Here is a 14942-nt window from a genome sequence, read left to right as displayed (position 1 = left end):
TGGTTCGTTCAGTCTGGCCATTTGTCTGAGGATGGAAAGCCGAGGAAGAAGACAAATCAATGCCCATCCTAGCACAAAAGGCTCGCCAAAACCTCGAAACAAACTGGGAACCTCTGTCAGAAACGATGTTCTCTGGAATGTCATGTAAACGAACCACAGGCTGGAAAAACAATGGCACCAAATCAGAGGAGGAAGGCAATTTAGACAAGGGCACCAAATGGACCATCTTAGAGAAGCGATCACAAACCACCCAAATAACCGACATTCTTTGAGAGACGGGGAGATCCGAAATAAAATCCATAGAGATATGTGTCCAAGGCCTCTTCGGGACCAGCAAGGGCAAAAGCAACCCACTGGCACGAGAACAGCAGGGCTTAGCCCGAGCACAAATCCCACAGGACTGCACGAAGAAAGAACGCACATCCCGCGACAGAGACGGCCACCAAAAGGATCTAGCCACCAAATCTCTGGTACCAAAGATTCCAGGATGACCAGCCAACACCGAACAATGAACCTCAGAGACAACTTTATTCGTCCACCTATCAGGGACAAACAGTTTCTCCGCTGGGCAACGGTCAGGTCTATTAGCCTGAAATTTTTGCAGCACCTGCCGCAAATCAGGGGAGATGGCAGACAAAATTACCCCCTCTTTGAGAACACCCGCCGGCTCAGGCAAACCCGGAGAATCGGGCACAAAACTCCTAGACAGGGCATCCGCCTTCACATTTTTAGAGCCCGGAAGGTACGAAACCACAAAGTCAAAATGGGAGAAAAACAGCGACCAACGAGCCTGTCTAGGATTCAACCGTTTGGCAGACTCGAGATAAGTCAAGTTCTTGTGATCAGTCAAGACCACCATGCGATGCTTAGCTCCTTCAAGCCAATGACACCACTCCTCGAATGTCCACTTCATGGCTAGCAACTCTCGATTGCCAACATCATAATTTCGCTCAGCAGGCGAAAATTTCCTGGAAAAGAAGGCGCATGGTTTCATCACCGAGCAATCAGAACTTCTCTGCGACAAAACAGCCCCTGCTCCAATTTCAGAAGCATCAACCTCGACCTGGAACGGAAGCGAAACATCTGGTTGGCACAACACAGGGGCAGAAGAAAAACGATGCTTCAACTCCTGAAAAGCTTCCACAGCAGCAGAAGACCAATTGACCACATCAGCACCCTTCTTGGTTAAATCAGTCAACGGTTTAGCAATACAAGAAAAATTATTTATGAAGCGACGATAAAAATTAGCAAAGCCCAGGAACTTCTGCAGACTCTTCAGAGATGTTGGCTGAGTCCAATCATAAATGGCCTGAACTTTAACAGGGTCCATCTCGATAGTAGAAGGAGAAAAAATGAACCCCAAAAATGAAACCTTCTGAACACCAAAGAGACACTTTGACCCCTTCACAAACAAAGAATTAGCACGCAGGACCTGGAACACCATTCTGACCTGCTTCACATGAGACTCCCAATCATCCGAGAAGACCAAAATATCATCCAAGTATACAATCAGGAATTTATCCAGGTGCTCTCGGAAGATGTCATGCATAAAGGACTGAAACACTGATGGAGCATTAGAAAGCCCGAATGGCATAACCAGGTACTCAAAATGGCCTTCGGGCGTATTAAATGCTGTTTTCCATTCATCGCCCCGTTTAATACGCACAAGATTATATGCACCACGAAGATCTATCTTGGTGAACCAACTAGCCCCCTTAATCCGAGCAAACAAATCAGACAGCAGCGGCAAGGGGTACTGAAATTTGACCGTAATTTTATTTAGAAGGCGGTAATCAATACAAGGTCTCAGCGAACCATCCTTCTTGGCCACAAAAAAGAACCCCGCTCCCAATGGCGACGATGACGGGCGAATATGACCCTTCTCCAAAGACTCCTTCACGTAACTCCGCATAGCGGTGTGCCCAGGTACAGATAAATTAAACAGTCGACCCTTAGGAAACTTACTACCAGGAATCAAATCGATAGCACAATCACAATCCCTATGCGGAGGTAGGGCATTGTACTTGGGCTCATCGAATACATCCCGGTAATCAGACAAGAACTCTGGAACCTCAGAAGGGGTGGATGATGAGATAGACAGAAATGGAACATCACCATGTACCCCCTGACAACCCCAGCTCCACACAGACTTTGATTTCCAATCTAATACTGGATTATGGACTTGTAGCCATGGCAACCCCAACACGACCACATCATGCAGATTATGCAACACCAGAAAGCGAATATCCTCCTGGTGCGCAGGAGCCATGCACATGGTCAGCTGGGTCCAGTACTGAGGCTTATTCTTGGCCAAAGGCGTAGCATCAATTCCTCTCAATGGAATAGGACACTGCAAGGGCTCCAAGACAAACCCACAGCGCCTAGCAAACTCCAAGTCCATCAAATTCAGGGCAACGCCTGAATCCACAAATGCCATGACAGAATAGGAAGACAAAGAGCAGATCAAAGTAACGGACAAAAGAAATTTCGACTGTACCGTACCAATGGTGGCAGACCTAGCGAACCGCTTAGTGCGCTTAGGACAATCGGAGATAGCATGAGTGGAATCACCACAGTAGAAACACAGCCCATTCTGACGTCTGTGTTCTTGCCTTTCAGCTCTGGTCAAAGTCCTATCGCACTGCATAGGCTCAGGTTTATGCTCAGATAATACCGCCAAATGGTGCACAGATTTACGCTCACGCAAGCGTCGACCGATCTGAATGGCCAAAGACATAGACTCATTCAGACCAGCAGGCATAGGAAATCCCACCATGACATCCTTAAGGGCTTCAGAGAGACCCTTTCTGAAAATAGCTGCCAGCGCACATTCATTCCATTGAGTGAGCACAGACCACTTTCTAAACTTCTGACAATAAATCTCTATCTCATCCTGACCCTGACACAGAGCCAGCAAATTTTTCTCTGCCTGATCCACTGAATTAGGTTCATCGTACAGCAATCCGAGCGCCAGAAAAAACGCATCAATATTACATAATGCAGGATCTCCTGGCGCAAGGGAAAATGCCCAGTCTTGAGGGTCGCCACGTAATAAAGAAATAATGATCTTAACTTGTTGAACTGGGTCACCAGAGGAGCGGGGTTTCAAAGCCAGAAATAGTTTACAATTATTTTTAAAATTCAAAAACTTAGCTCTATCTCCAGAAAATAACTCAGGAATAGGAATTTTAGGTTCTAACATAGGATTCTGAACCACTAAATCTTGAATATTCTGTACATTTATAGCGAGATTATCCATCAAAGAGAACAGACCCTGAATGTCCATGTCCACACCTGTGTTCTGAACCACCCTGATGTAAAGGGGAAAAGAAAGACAGAACACAGTGCAAAGAAAAAAAAATGGTCTCAGAACTTCTCTTTTCCCTCTATTGAGAAGCATTAGTACTTTGGGCCTCCAGTACTGTTATGAACAGGTAATTCAGAACCACAATGGACCTTGAAGTTCAGAGCACACAAAGTGACCTGACAATTACCAAAAACATAGGACGAGCTCTGAGACGTAGGAACTCTGCTGACCGCAATCCCTAATCCTATCCAACCACACTAGAGGTAGCCGTGGAGCGCTCCTGACCAGTCCTATGCGCCTCGAGCACAGCCTGAGAAACTAGCTAGCCCTAAGAAAGAAAAATAAGCCTAGCTTGCCTCAGAGAAATACCCCCAAAGGAAAAGGCAGCCCCCCACATATAATGACTGTGAGTTGAGATGAAAATACAAACGCAGAGATGAAATAGATTTAGCAAAGTGAGGCCCAACTTACTGAACAGACCGAAGATAGGAAAGATTGCTTTGCGGTCAACACAAAACCCTACAAACAACCATGCAGAGGGGGCAAAAAGACCCTCCGCACCGACTAACGGTACGGAGGTGCTCCCTCTGCGTCCCAGAGCTTCCAGCAAGCAAGAAAAACCAATATAGCAAGCTGATCAGAAAAAATAGCAAACAAAAATAACACAAGCAAAACTTAGCTTATGCAGGATAGACAGGCCACAGGAACGATCCAGGAGAAAGCAAGACCAATACTAGAACATTGACTGGAGGCCAGGATCAAAGCACTAGGTGGAGTTAAATAGAGCAGCACCTAACGACTTAACCTCATCACCTGAGGAAGGAAACTCAGAAGCCGCAGTACCACTCTCATCCACCAAAGGAAGCTCATAGACAGAACCAGCCGAAGTACCACTCACGACCACAGGAGGGAGCTTGGCCACAGAATTCACAACAGCAACCCATCTCTATCAAGGAGTCCATCGATTAAAAAATTCACTCCATGGTCAAGAAACCCATAACATTCCTATGGAACCATCGATGTAGCCAGTTGCCCGGGAATCCCAGCCCCGCAGTGAGAATAAATCAGAAGACACTGCGGAATGGGATCTCGGGCAGGGCGGCCGCACAGGCGCAGTCAGCTAGTCTGCAAATGAGGACAGAGGATGGGCAGCGCTCACTGCATGAGAAAAGAGCACAGGCGCCGGCTCATTTGAAAACAGCGCTGAGGAGGTGGCACCCGGCCCCAAGAGTATATGAGTGACGGCAGTGCTGCGTTTGCAGCGGGGGGGAATGACCTGCCTCCAGGACTGATTCAAGGTATTTGGGACAAATTATAAAATGGATTATTTCTGAAGTTACAGCACCAATAACTAAAGTACTGCAGTGCGCAGGCGCCGGGAAAGGTCAGAGAGGCCCAGCGCCTGCGCACTGCAGTACTTTGCTCTGCCCTCAACAGGGCAGACAAAGTACGCCTGCGCCGGAGCTGCGGCGTGAAGACAAGAAGAGGATGTCATCGTAAGAAGATAGGAGGCCCCGGATCGGACCGCAATGCCCATCGGACCCAGAACGCAGCGGGAACGCCTCTGGGTAATTATAATATAACCTCTTTTCTCATCTTTCTACATCGGGGGCTTATCTACAGCATTACAGAATGCTGTAGATAAGCCCCTGATGCCGGTGGCCGCAGCTCATCTTCGATTTTTGAGGTGACAGGTTCCCTTTAAAGGGGTCTGAATACTTTCCGTACTCACTGTATATTGAATCGGCTAAACCGTTGGTCCTTTTTTTTATTTGTTTCTCCTCCAGAACTTCCATCATCCATTCTTCTTCAGGGCATTGTGGTCTGCATGATATTTTCGGAATAGAGTCGAATCTTTGGCCCCTTGCACTACTTCAGGGATCAAATTGTTTGTTCCAGTGTACCTAAAATTGCATCTGTTACAAAAGTTTCATGATTATGTCTTGATACTGTCATGGTGTTCACCCAGGGGTCACAGCTACGTGAAAGGCCATTGCTGAGATTTTTTGGTGGCCATAAATATATAATGATATTAGAGATTTTGTTTCCCCCTTTGAAGTTTGAGCATGTGCTAAAGTCTGTCATTAACGGTCAGCCAGGGAATTGCTAATTCCAGAAAGACCAAAGACTCATTTGTCCATGGATTTCATCATGGATTTGCCTTTATCTGGTGGGAAAACTGTTTTTTGGGTGGTGGTTGACCGATTTAGTAAACAAGCTCATTTTGTTTAGCGGGTTATCAAATTCTGAAGCACTTTCCAGGTTTTTTATTAATCATAGAAACCCAAAAGAGAAATGGACACTAAGAGCTAAAATTAACAATTTTATTGAAGAACCATATTAAAGAGTACAAATAATATGAGTAGAAACCAAGTAACGAGATGCAATGAAAAAAGATAAAAAAGGCGACACTAGTGCCACACACGGGCAAAATGATACACTATAGAGCAAAAAATCGGTCAGTTATACTGATACCATGAGTGCAAATAACATACATCAATCAATAGATTAGTACATATTGCGTAGTGCAAACAATAAGAGTCATACTGATGTATTGTATATAGATAACTGAACACATGGCAACCAGAGGCAATAGACATATAATGAATGCTCTCAAATAAAGTGCTAATGCAGGGAGATACACAGTATGCAGGAAAATATCATGTAAGGTGCCTAGTGCGAAAAAATTTATACTAAGTGATACCAATAAAGTGCTTAGTGTAAGCTAAATGTAGCAGAGTATACCATGTGGCACAAGTCTACCAAGACCGAAGGCATAAATCAATCATAGAGGGAAAATCCCATATAGTAGAGTAGGTGAAACCTATAGTATGCCTGCATAATACTGATAAGAGGGTACGTACAGGGAGTACCAACCTCCGGCCATTGCAGTGCCTGGGTAAGCGCCGCCATTACCGCTCAGGGCGCCTATGCCGGGGATATAAGAAGACCACCTTTCCTCTTCACACTAGCGCCCCCCGAGGAAGCAGCACCTGCGAAACGCGCGTCAGGGCTCCCCTTTCCGCACATGGCTGCAGAGTGGTACTCCCTGTACGTACCCTCTTGTCAGTATTATGCAGGCATACTATAGGTTTCACCTACTCTACTATATGGGATTTTCCCTCTATGATTGATTTATGCCTTCGGTCTTGGTAGACTTGTGCCACTTGGTATACTCTGCTACATTTAGCTTACACTAAGCACTTTATTGGTATCACTTAGTATACATTTTTTCGCACTAGGCACCTTACATGATATTTTCCTGCATATTGTGTATCTCCCTGCATTTTCGTTTTTAGCTCCCCTTCTTCCTAGCGCCATAACTTTTTTAATTTTAAAAGGAAAACAAATTCCAAGTGCGGTGAAATTTCAAAAAAAGTGCAATCCCACACTTGTTTTTTTTTGGCTTTTTATTAGGTTCACTAAATGCTAAAACTGACCGGCCATTATGATTCTCAAGGTCATTATGAGTTCATAGACACCAAACATGTCTAGGTTCTTTTTTATCTAAGTGGTGAAAAAAATCCAAACTTTGTAAAAGAAAAAAGCGCCATTTTCTGATATCCATAGCATCTCCATTTTTCGTGATTTCGGGTTGGATGAATGCTTATTTTTTGTATACTCAGCTGATGGTTTTAATTGACACCATTTTGGTGCAGATACGATCTTTTGATCACCCGTTATTGCATTTTAATGTAATGTCGCAGTAACCAAAAAAACGTAATTCTGGCGTTTTGACTTTTTTCTCGCTACGCCGTTTAGCGATCAGGTCAATCCTTTTTATTATCAATAGATTGGGCGATTCAGAACGCGGCGATAACAAATATGTGTATGTTTTTTTTATCGTTTTATTCTGAATGGGGCAAAAGGGGGGTGATTTGAGCTTTTATATTTTTTAATTTTTTTATATTTTTAAAACCTTTTTTTTTTACCTTTTGACATGCTTCAATAGTCTCCATGGGAGACTAGAAGCTGCCATAATCCAATCGGTTCTGCTACATAGAGGCCATAATCAGATCGCCTATAGCAGAGTTACTCACTTCCTATGAGCCCCGGCCACTGGGTGGCGCTCACAGCAAGCCGGCACTGACAACCATAGAGGTCTCCAGGTGACCTCCTGCTGTCATGCCAATGGTGTGGTGACCCACGATCACATGACGTGGGTCACCGGTGTGCGGATTTCTGGTGTGATTGCCGGAAACACTTGTTAAATGCCGCTGTCAACGTTTGACAGCGACATTTAATGGGTTAATAGCCATGAGTGGATCGCGATTCCACCTGTGGCTATTCCGGGCACATGTCAGCTGTTCATAAACAGATATTGTGTTTCACGCAGATTTCGTGTGTGTGTGTGTCTTTTATTTAACTCTTTATGTACCATTTTGTTAATGAGGGTATCTGACACATGTTCATTACTGAACCTTGGGCTTGGTATTATATATATATATATATATATATATATATATATATATATATATATAGTCACTTATATTTGTTTTCTGCGTGTAAACATATTTTAACATGACATGTAATGATATCATATTAGAATGGAGAATGAAAAAGAAGGGGTTGAACAAGGAAATGACATCACAATTTTTTTTTAATAATGTATCTTTATTTAGCTTACAAATCCGCATCAAAACGTATCAAATCCGCTAGTAATTTCAACTGCGTTTTCTGCCAAGAGGCAGCAACCGCGCAGAAATTTCCACAAGCAAATCCGCTACGTGCGCACACATCCTTAGCAAAGTTATTAACACCAATTTGCTGTTACTGGGCATTTTTGCAGCGGCACTTGTTGTCACTGTATCAGTTACACCAGAGATAGCCCGATGGGAGCTGTAGTCTAATTAGCCCAGGCGCTGGCAGATAATACTACTCTCCCTTCAGCGACACCTGCTGTCACTGTTTTATCAGTGACACCAGACATAGCCGGATGGGAGCAGTAGTCTCATCGGGCCAAGCCTGCTTCACCGCTGCGGGTCACATTCAGCTGCGGAATCACGCTGACATCTGCCAGCAGTGCTGTGACCAACAGTACCGGACATTGTTACCGCACACACAAATAAGTTTTCCCTGTTTTTCGTGGGAAAATTAGGTGCCTCGGATTATATTCTGGTCGGCTAATACATGAGTATATATGGTACATTGCCCTCCCAATCATTGCCCTGAATTTCCTCGACTATACACAATGTTTGAAAATAAGACAAATTTTATTTTAATTACTCCAATTGGATTAGGCGCTGAAAATACAGTACCGTATATACTCGAGTATAAGCCGACCCGAGTATAAGCCGACCCCCCTAATTTTGCCACAAAAAACTGGGAAAACTTATTGACTCGAGTATAAGCCTAGGGTGGAAATGCAGCATTTACCGGTGAATTTCAAAAATAAAAATAGATCATTATTTCCCCATAGCTGTGCCATATAGTGCTCTGCACCGTTCATATTTCCCCATAGGTGTGAACCATATAGTGCTCTGCACCGTTCACTGTGCCCCATAGCTGTGCCATATACGGTGCTCTGCACCGTTCACTGTGCCCCATAGCTGTGCTGTGCCATATACGGTGCTCTGCACCGTTCACTGTGCCCCATAGCTGTGCCATATACGGTGCTCTGCACCGTTCACTGTGCCCCATAGCTGTGCTGTGCCATATACGGTGCTCTGCACCGTTCACTGTGCCCCATACATAGCTGTGCTGTGCCATATACGGTGCTCTGCACCGTTCACTGTGCCCCATAGCTGTGCTGTGCCATATACGGTGCTCTGCACCGTTCACTGTGCCCCATAGCTGTGCTGTGCCATATACGGTGCTCTGCACCGTTCACTGTGCCCCATAGCTGTGCTGTGCCATATACGGTGCTCTGCACCGTTCACTGTGCCCCATAGCTGTGCTGTGCCATATACGGTGCTCTGCACCGTTCACTGTGCCCCATAGCTGTGCTGTGCCATATACGGTGCCCTGCACCGTTCACTGTGCCCCATAGCTGTGCTGTGCCATATACGGTGCTCTGCACCGTTCACTGTGCCCCATAGCTGTGCTGTGCCATATACGGTGCTCTGCACCGTTCACTGTGCCCCATAGCTGTGCTGTGCCATATACGGTGCCCTGCACCGTTCACTGTGCCCCATAGCTGTGCTGTGCCATATACGGTGCTCTGCACCGTTCACTGTGCCCCATAGCTGTGCTGTGCCATATACGGTGCCCTGCACCGTTCACTGTGCCCCATAGCTGTGCTGTGCCATATACGGTGCTCTGCACCGTTCACTGTGCCCCATAGCTGTGCTGTGCCATATACGGTGCTCTGCACCGTTCACTGTGCCCCATAGCTGTGCTGTGCCATATACGGTGCTCTGCACCGTTCACTGTGCCCCATAGCTGTGCTGTGCCATATACGATGCCCTGCACCGTTCACTGTGCCCCATAGCTGTGCTGTGCCATATACGGTGCTCTGCACCGTTCACTGTGCCCCATAGCTGTGCTGTGCCATATACGGTGCCCTGCACCGTTCACTGTGCCCCATAGCTGTGCTGTGCCATATACGGTGCTCTGCACCGTTCACTGTGCCCCATAGCTGTGCTGTGCCATATACGGTGCTCTGCACCGTTCACTGTGCCCCATAGCTGTGCTGTGCCATATACGGTGCCCTGCACCGTTCACTGTGCCCCATAGCTGTGCTGTGCCATATATGGTGCCCTGCACCGTTCACTGTGCCCCATAGCTGTGCTGTGCCATATACGGTGCCCTGCACCGTTCACTGTGCCCCATAGCTGTGCTGTGCCATATACGGTGCTCTGCACCGTTCACTGTGCCCCATAGCTGTGCTGTGCCATATACGGTGCCCTGCACCGTTCACTGTGCCCCATAGCTGTGCTGTGCCATATACGGTGCTCTGCACCGTTCACTGTGCCCCATAGCTGTGCTGTGCCATATACGGTGCCCTGCACCGTTCACTGTGCCCCATAGCTGTGCTGTGCCATATACGGTGCCCTGCACCGTTCACTGTGCCCCATAGCTGTGCTGTGCCATATACGGTGCTCTGCACCGTTCACTGTGCCCCATAGCTGTGCTGTGCCATATACGGTGCCCTGCACCGTTCACTGTGCCCCATAGCTGTGCTGTGCCATATACGGTGCTCTGCACCGTTCACTGTGCCCCATAGCTGTGCTGTGCCATATACGGTGCTCTGCACCGTTCACTGTGCCCCATAGCTGTGCTGTGCCATATACGGTGCTCTGCACCGTTCACTGTGCCCCATAGCTGTGCTGTGCCATATACGGTGCTCTGCACCGTTCACTGTGCCCCATAGATGTTCCACATAAATTTGTGCCGCCGCTGCCGCAATAAAGAAAAAAAAAACACATACTCACCTCCCTTGATTGCAGCTCCCGGCGTCTCGTTCCGGCGCCTCCATCTTCCCGGTGTCTCTGCTCTGACTGATCAGGCAGAGGGCGCCGCGCACACTGTATGCGTCATCGCGCCCTCTGCCTGAACAGTCAGAGAGCAGAGACGCCGGGAAGATGGAGGCGCCGGCCGGGAAGATGGATCGGCGCCCGGCGGCTGGAACGAGGACAGGTGAATATGCTATACTCACCTAGTCCTGGCGATCCTCGCGCTGTCCCTCTGCCTGGTCTTCGGTGCCGCAGCTTCTTTCTCTATCAGCGGTCACCGGCACCGCTGATTAGAGAAATGAATAAGCGGCTCCGCCCCTATGGGAGGTGGAGCCGCTTATTCATTTCTGTAATGAGCGGTCCCACGTGACCGCTGAAGAGGGGAAGAAACTGCAGCGCCGAAGCCCGTGGGACGGCAGGGACAGCGCGAGGATCGCTGGGACTAGGTAAGTATACCCCAGCGCCCTCACCCCCTCACCTGCCGACCCCACCGCTACCGTGACTCGAGTATAAGCCGAGGGGGGCACTTTCAGCCCAAAAATTTGGGCTGAAAATCTCGGCTTATACTCGAGTATATACGGTACTTGTTTTCTCCTCTAGAAGTGTTTCAGTGAAGTAAAACAATTTCTGATAATTTTCTAACCAGTCTGCAGATGATAGGTGTAGGTCTCAACAGAGAGCTTGTAATCATATTATAATGGTGAGGAACCCTTCCTACCAAAAATAATTATTCCACAGATAACCTTTTAATCACAGTTTTTGGAGGTAATTCTAGGTGCTATTCATATGTACCAGATGATTATTATATTTATGTTAGAAATTGATCGCTTGTCCATCTCTTTGCTTCATGCCAACTGTTTAGAGTGAAAAGGTAAGAGCGGCATGAGAAGATCCTGATATATAACTTTGCTGTTCTTCACTACATCAAGAAAATTGACCAATTGTTTTCCTAGATCTCAAATTTCATAGTCACTCTTCCTCTTTAGTTTGTGTCATCACACTAGCTAGGAGCTACCATTGTGTGTTGTCGTGGCACATGTTCAGTGTGCAGATGTTTGGCATCACTTGAAAGTAAGAAACTATTTCTTTTTATATCAACGGAAATGAGAAGCAGTCATATTTCCAATGCATTCATCTGTGTATGTGTGTATGTCCGGGATTGGCATCTGCACCGTCGCAGCTACAGCCACAAAATTTTGCACAGTCACACGTCTGGACCCCACGAGCATCATAGACTATGTTGTGAGGCGAAATTTTAACCCCACACGTTCCAATTCAGCAAACTATTTTGCCCCTATCTACAAAATGGTGAAAAAGTGAAAGGAAAAGTGTTGGAGGCAAATAGACAGCTGCCAGATGTGAACAAGGGGGACTTAAAGAGTGAGAGCAACGGCACCAAAGAGTATATACCGTACAGTTGCTAAGGTGGGGCCCCAACATGGAATACTCACCACACACGGGGATATGAACACACACACAAAATGCGCCACACGCTACCATGTGCTTGAACACATATACCACCCTCAGCACACATTTCACCACACATACACCAACCTCGCCACATAAAAGTCGAAACACAAAAGTCGCCGCTCAAAACTCGCCACGCACAAAACTCGCCACATGCAAAACAAGGCTCACGCAAAACTCGCCACATGTGCAAAACTCACCTCATGGAAAACTCGCCACACGCAAAACTTGCACACGCGGAAAAATTGCCACATGCACAAAAGTTGCAACACATGCAAAAGTTGCCTCACACAAAACTTGCACATACTCAAAACGCACCACACATAAAACTCGCCACGCGCAAAACTCGCCATGCACAAAACTTGCTGCACACATCTTGCTACACTAACCTGTCACATGCAACTCGACACACAAAAAGTTGCTACACGCATGTCGCCACACGAAACTCATCTCACAAAAGTCGCTACATGCATGTCGCCACATGCAACTCAACACACACAACTTGACACATGAAACTCGCCATAAAACACGCACAAGTCTGGTATTATCGTTAAATAAAAATCTGATTAATAAGCAAACTACAAGAGCAACAAATGTACAATATAGGAAATACGACAGCTGTCAGTCACCTGACCTGTCTATTATGTGTATGTGTGAGCTAATATATACTGCCAGGGGGGAGGGCTTCCTGTTGGCTGGGGATATATCAGGCTGCCAATTTAGCTTACAAATACTGAGGTAAAAATACTAGCAAATGACGTGTAAACAAGGTCTAATACAGGAGGAGATGACATACAGGTACATACTATAAACAGGAGAGATGACACACACATATATACTATATACAGGGGAGATGACACACAGGTATATACTATATACAGGAGGAGATGACATACAGGTATATACTATATACAGGAGGAGATGACACACTGGTATATACTATATACAGGGGAGATGACATACAGGTACATACTATATACAGGGGAGATGACACACAGGTATATACTATAGAAAGGGGAGATGACACACAGGTATATACTATAGACAGGGGAGATGACACACAGGTATATATACTATAAACAGGAGGAGATGACACACAGGTATATACTATATACAGGGGAGATGACACACAGGTATATACTATATACAGGAGGAGAGGACATTCAGGTATATACTATATACAGGAGGAGACGACACACATATATACTATATACAGGGGAGATGACACACAGATATATACTATATACCAGAGGAGATGACACACAGGTATATACTATATACAGGAGGAGATGACACACAGGTGTATACTATATACAGGGGAGATGACACGTATATACTATATACAGGAGGAGATGACACCCAGATGTATACTATATACAGGAGCAGATGACACACAGGTATATACTATATACAGGAGGAGATGACATACAGGTATATACTATATACAGGAGGACATGACATACAGGTACATAGTATATACTGGAGGAGATGACACACAGGTATATACTATATACAAGAGCAGATGACACACAAGTATATACTATATACAGGAGGAGATGACTTACAGGTATATACTATATACAGGAGGAGATGACACATGTATATACCATATACAGGAGGAGATGACATACAGGTATATAATATATAAAAGAGGAGATGACACATAGGTATATAGAGGAGGAGATGACATACAGCAGGTATATACTATATGCAGGGAAGATGTCATACAGGTATATAATACAGGAGATGACACACTGGTATATACTATATACAGGGGAGATTACATACAGGTACATACTATATACAGGAGGAGATGACAACCAGGTATGTACTATATACAGGGGAGATGACACAAAGGTATATACTATATACAGGGGAGATGACACACAGGTATATATACTATATACAGGAGGAGATGACACGCAGGTATATACTATATACAGAAGGAGATGACACACAGGTATCTATAATATAACGCTGGGAGCGTCACTCTGTCCGAAGCCTTAATAGACTGCGCAGGTGCGACGCTCCTAGCGTTACATTATAGAAAAAATGCCGCCGAGAGCAGGGGGTCGGGAGCACGGGGACGCCGTCTACATATTTGAGCCCTGATTATGCAAATAATCCGCCGCCATAGTAAGTTTTTACTTACGCTATTCGTTTCGGGCGCCATTGTCTTGCTCCTCCTGGTGCCGGAATTGGCGCCTGCGCAGTCCGCGCTTTCCGGCGCCATTTTCTTGAAGACACACTGCTGTAAAAACTTGCTGTGCCATGAGGCTGTGGCACTTCATGCCACAGCAATTTGTTTCTTACGCCATTCCTTTTCGTCGCCATTGTCTTGCTCCTCCTGGTGCCGGGATCGGCGCCTGCGCAGTCCGCGCTTACCGGCGCCATTTTCTTGAAGACACCCTACAGTGTGTCTTCAAGAAAATGGCGCCGGAAAGCACAGATTGCGCAGGCGCCGATTCCAGCACCAGGAGGAGCAAGACAATGGCGCCAGAAGAGAATCAGGTAGCGTAAGTAACAAATTGCTGTGCCATGAGGCTGTGGCACTTCATGCCACATCTATTTGTTACTTACGCCACCTGATGGGGGTCATAAACCTTTATGGAGCAGCGTATTGGGGCATATGGATGGGAGCAGCACATGACAGATATGGGGGCGCAGGATGGGAGCAGCACATGACAGAACGGGGGTGCAGGATGGAAGCAGCACATGATAGAACGGGGGCGCAGGATGGGAGCAGCACATGACAGGATGGGGATGCAGGATGG

The 14942-nt window shown here is 46.3% G+C and overlaps 1 protein-coding gene across 2 annotated transcripts in view; it reads left to right on the top strand.

Annotated features, from left to right (window-relative positions):
* ANTXR2 (ANTXR cell adhesion molecule 2) overlaps positions 1-14942 on the top strand; it is a 398739-nt gene that overhangs the window by 122206 nt on the left and 261591 nt on the right. The gene's annotated exons all lie outside the window — the stretch shown is intronic.

This window comes from Ranitomeya imitator, chromosome 1, assembly GCF_032444005.1.
Source record: "Ranitomeya imitator isolate aRanImi1 chromosome 1, aRanImi1.pri, whole genome shotgun sequence".
In the NCBI taxonomy this organism is placed as follows: domain Eukaryota; kingdom Metazoa; phylum Chordata; class Amphibia; order Anura; family Dendrobatidae; genus Ranitomeya; species Ranitomeya imitator.
The sequence above is the reverse complement of the archived record's forward strand: the minus strand, read 5'-3'. Positions and strand labels throughout refer to the sequence as shown.